General features: G+C 53.6%; 1 non-coding gene across 1 annotated transcript in view; it reads right to left on the bottom strand.

The window, feature by feature from the left end:
- LOC126138001 (small subunit ribosomal RNA) overlaps window positions 1-665 on the bottom strand; it is a 1909-nt gene extending 1244 nt beyond the window's left edge. Inside the window, exon 1 of the ribosomal RNA XR_007528048.1 lies at window positions 1-665. This exon is cut by the window's left edge and continues 1244 nt beyond it. This is a non-coding gene — a ribosomal RNA (small subunit ribosomal RNA).
- Window positions 666-5000: the final 4335 nt, after the last annotated feature.

Genomic DNA, 5000 nt, shown 5'->3' with positions numbered 1-5000 from the left:
TGGGACACAAATCCAACTACGAGCTTTTTAACCGCAACAACTTTAATATACGCTATTGGAGCTGGAATTACCGCGGCTGCTGGCACCAGACTTGCCCTCCAATAGATACTCGTTAAAGGATTTAAAGTGTACTCATTCCGATTACGGGGCCTCGGATGAGTCCCGTATCGTTATTTTTCGTCACTACCTCCCCGTGCCGGGAGTGGGTAATTTGCGCGCCTGCTGCCTTCCTTGGATGTGGTAGCCGTTTCTCAGGCTCCCTCTCCGGAATCGAACCCTGATTCCCCGTTACCCGTTACAACCATGGTAGGCGCAGAACCTACCATCGACAGTTGATAAGGCAGACATTTGAAAGATGCGTCGCCGGTACGAGGACCGTGCGATCAGCCCAAAGTTATTCAGAGTCACCAAGGCAAACGGACCGGACGAGCCGACCGATTGGTTTTGATCTAATAAAAGCGTCCCTTCCATCTCTGGTCGGGACTCTGTTTGCATGTATTAGCTCTAGAATTACCACAGTTATCCAAGTAACGTGGGTACGATCTAAGGAACCATAACTGATTTAATGAGCCATTCGCGGTTTCACCTTAATGCGGCTTGTACTGAGACATGCATGGCTTAATCTTTGAGACAAGCATATGACTACTGGCAGGATCAACCAGGGAGCTGCGTCAACTAGAGCTGAGCAGCCGGCCGCCCGGGAGTGTGTCCCAGGGGCCCGCGCGAACACGCAAGCGTCCGCTCAATTATTCTGCAAACAGGAGGAGGCTGAGCTCCCCTGCACAATACACCTCGAAACCCTCTCAGGTCCCGGCGGCGCGCAGCGCCGTCCTAAGTACTTGGTCGGGTTCGAGAGAGGCGCAATCGCCCGGAGTTAGGCGAGTAGACGCTTTAGGTGCGACCACCCGTGCTCCCAACTGAGCTTGCCGCTGCCGACAGAGGCCCGGGAGCGTGCTGTCGTGGCATTGCCGGCGGGAGACAACACGCGCCACCTACGGTGACCGGCAGCTCCAACGCCAGCGCCACAGAAGGGCAAAGGCCCCACGTGGGTGCCGAAGCGAACTCTCCCAGCACAGCGCACGTGCCAACACGTCTGCACAACTGCGATACAAACCACCAGCGAGAACCGCTGGGGCGACCGAGCAGCAGACGGCGTCGCGGCGCCGAGTGCCGGGCGGCGGCGCATCCTCAACGCACACAGTCCTCAGTCGGACCAGCACACTGCAGATGTCCACCGCGCTTCGCACCGGGCCCGCGAGGACCCACTTTGGCCGCCCGGCGCCGCGCGCAGGGTGCCCCGGCGCGCAGCTGCGCCGCCTGCCGCGTCCGTCGGCCGGCGCGCCTGCCACTGGGCGCCCCCACCAGCCGGCTGTAGCGCGTGCGCCCACGCACCGCGCGGCCAGCACGCCGGGCGGCCCCCCCTCACCGGCCGGGGACGGTCCCGCCCAGCCACCGCCGCGTATCGCTTCACACACAGATTTGCCCTTACTGATTTACCTCCAGCAACAACAACCGCACCACAATGGGTTTACCAGTTGTTCATTTGCGTAACGTCACCAGCAAACGTAGACGTCCATCCCAGTTTGCAAATGCAACGATTATTGCATACCTGTCTCTTAGGTGTCACGACACACTACGTCTGCCCACATACACGCAACAAAATGTGCACGACTAGAGAACACGTGGGAGGTGGCCCCCTACGTATGCGATGTCCATTACGAGACCGACTGTCAACCAGCATCTGTACCATGTCGCAGATGTGGAACGCGGTGCACCATGCTATCACACTGTGTGAGAAGAGACGACTACGTTTGAATACACGCGCCACTACATCAACAGACGGCTCATGCTGATCGCCATCCAGGGCGTCCGTTACTCCCACACGTCTCTATGGCGTACCACACTGCAATGTAGCTGTTATGGGGAGACGGCACGTGGCTGAGTGCACAACATTTGGACCGTATGGTTCGCTGTTGTTGGGCGCAGTCGTTGTACAGTCACACATGTGCCACAGCGTATCATTCAGTACATACGGACCTATGTGCAGTACAATGTGAGGGTTAAGCTTACGACATCAGCGGACAGTGGACACAGGCCGTACCACGACGTAGACTGAGCGCTTCGACATGCGAATGCCAGTGAACAGCTGCGAAGGGCATTGAACACGCAAGCACCTGAACGACCAGCGTGCGAAGGCAGGGGGGAGGGGGGGGGCGATGTACATCCTGCAGTCGTCCACATTACAGTGTACAGCGGGAGCATGTAAAAAGTAAGCAACACTTGCGAAGTGTTGAACATGAAACGATACACAAGAGGGTGGGCGGTGCGAGTAGCGAACTATATTCAGAGGGTTGTGGTTAGACAACACTGGATTAATGTAACGTGTCATATACCAATTACAGAGCAGGTTAAGGCACAACTTGGGTTAGGTTAAGGCACAACTTGGGTTAGGTTAAGGCACAACTTGGGTTAGGTTAAGGCACAACTTGGGTTAGGTTAAGGCACAACTTGGGTTAGGTTAAGGCACAACTTGGGTTAGGTTAAGGCACAACTTGGGTTAGGTTAAGGCACAACGTGGGTTAGGTTAAGGCACAACGTGGGTTAGGTTAAGGCACAACGTGGGTTAGGTTAAGGCACAACGTGGGTTAGGTTAAGGCACAACGTGGGTTAGGTTAAGGCACAACGTGGGTTAGGTTAAGGCACAACTTGGGTTAGGTTAAGGCACAACTTGGGTTAGGTTAAGGCACAACTTGGGTTAGGTTAAGGCACAACTTGGGTTAGGTTAAGGCACAACTTGGGTTAGGTTAAGGCACAACTTGGGTTAGGTTAAGGCACAACTTGGGTTAGGTTAAGGCACAACTTGGGTTAGGTTAAGGCACAACTGGGTTAGGTTAAGGCACAACTTGGGTTAGGTTAAGGCACAACTTGGGTTAGGTTAAGGCACAACTTGGGTTAGGTTAAGGCACAACTTGGGTTAGGTTAAGGCACAACTTGGGTTAGGTTAAGGCACAACTTGGGTTAGGTTAAGGCACAACTTGGGTTAGGTTAAGGCACAACTTGGGTTAGGTTAAGGCACAACTTGGGTTAGGTTAAGGCACAACTTGGGTTAGGTTAAGGCACAACTTGGGTTAGGTTAAGGCACAACGTGGGTTAGGTTAAGGCACAACGTGGGTTAGGTTAAGGCACAACGTGGGTTAGGTTAAGGCACAACGTGGGTTAGGTTAAGGCACAACGTGGGTTAGGTTAAGGCACAACGTGGGTTAGGTTAAGGCACAACGTGGGTTAGGTTAAGCACAAATTGCGTTACATTGCGGTACAAATTGCGTTACATTGCGGTACAAATTGCGTTACGAATTTGGTTAGGTTAAGGTGCAAAATGGGTTAGGTTAAGGTGCGAAATGGGTTGGATTACAGTACACAACGTGGTAAGAGCGTGTGTTGGGGGGGGGGGGGGGGCCGAGGTTCGTTGGTAGTGATCATTGTAAGTGAATGTCGGAGGCAGCGTCAGTATGTCACAGCAGTTATGTCTCGTCAGGATGCGCTTATGCGCTTTTCGCTCGTGACTGGAGGCGCGCCGCGTCTGTGGTTGCGGCAAGGGAGCGGCAGACCTGTGTGATTCATTCCTGCCATTGTTTCTGTGCCGTAACAGGAGGCAGTGAGGTGGTGTTGGGTGCACCCCTGTGTAGGACATGTGTGGGTGTTGGTGGCTTATCTGAGCAATTGTGGATGTCGGACGGGTGGGATATTCTATTTTAGAATTGGACCCCCTGGTGTGGTTATCATAGTGTGGATGGTGTACTGTGGCGGAGAGGATGCACCGGACGTTGGTCCATGCTGGTGCTTACATATTGTATCTGTGTCTGTTACAGGCAGAGAGTAATGTGTGATAGAGTGTCTCGCTGAGGTGTGGTTCATATTGTGTGCACAGACTTACAGCATGTATAGGGACAGCGGGAATTTGGCATATTGGATATAACTCTTCGTGAAACGCAAGATATAGGGGTGGATTGCAACGTACGAGTGCGGGAAGAGTCCGCCGTTCATCCGCTGGAGTTGCGATTTCGGCGGTTGGGGTGGGGCACGTGCGGGTGCGGGTGGAGTGATTGTCGGTTGACTACTTCGTGCGACGCAGGCACTGGCGTTCGGGTTCCTGTGGTGGACAGATGATGCAGGCTTTGTGGGTGGCGTCGGAAAATGGGTACTGTGGGACCTAGCGATGTCGTAGTCGGGGTGGCGTCTCATAGATGGCGGTATCGTCGGTGCAGCAGGTCATGTTTCGGGAGACTTGCAGATGGCGGTATTTAGTTTTCGTGTTGCGCGCGACATGGTGGACGTAGTGTCGTCCGATTCGCGTAGATGGGGCTATTGCATGTGGTTTCGTCACATTGTCATAGATGGCGATGCTGTGGTTTGGCAGTATGGTTGGTGTAGTTCCGTTGGATTCCTGTAGATGGAGGTGTCGTTTCTGGGCCAGACGGCAATGTAGTTTGGTCACATTCTCATAGATGGCTGTGTTGTGTCTGTGGGTGGCGGTGTCAGCGTCGTCCCATAGAGGGCGGTATGGTCTGTTTATTGTGGACGTTGATGTCAGGACCAGAGGGCGCGCGCGAACCGTTGCCCATATTTTCCTACCCTCCTATTACTCGTTGTAGATCTATAACACTGCCCAGCGTTGCAACTAAATGATGTTCACATCTGTTGCATCTCTCGTGCCCTCGCAATAATAATAATAATACTAATCATTCACTGAAGCGCCACAGACATGTAAACAGCATACATCGCGCCCTACAGACTTATCACCACACACACTACCCGCCCCGGGGACTTGCCAACGACACACCCTTTCCCAAGTCTATTTTTTTGCGGAGCATCATGTCTTATTATATTTTATTTCACATCCATAGTTTAGAGGTATCGGAGTTCACCGTACTGCGGTCTACGCTACGTTACCACACAGCGCGCGCGCCCGCCGGCGAAACACTCACCGTTGCCTGCCAGGC

This window comes from Schistocerca cancellata, unplaced genomic scaffold (genome assembly GCF_023864275.1).
Source record: "Schistocerca cancellata isolate TAMUIC-IGC-003103 unplaced genomic scaffold, iqSchCanc2.1 HiC_scaffold_649, whole genome shotgun sequence".
Classification (NCBI taxonomy): domain Eukaryota; kingdom Metazoa; phylum Arthropoda; class Insecta; order Orthoptera; family Acrididae; genus Schistocerca; species Schistocerca cancellata.
Note: the sequence above shows the minus strand (reverse complement) of the source record. Positions and strands in the feature narration are given on the sequence as shown.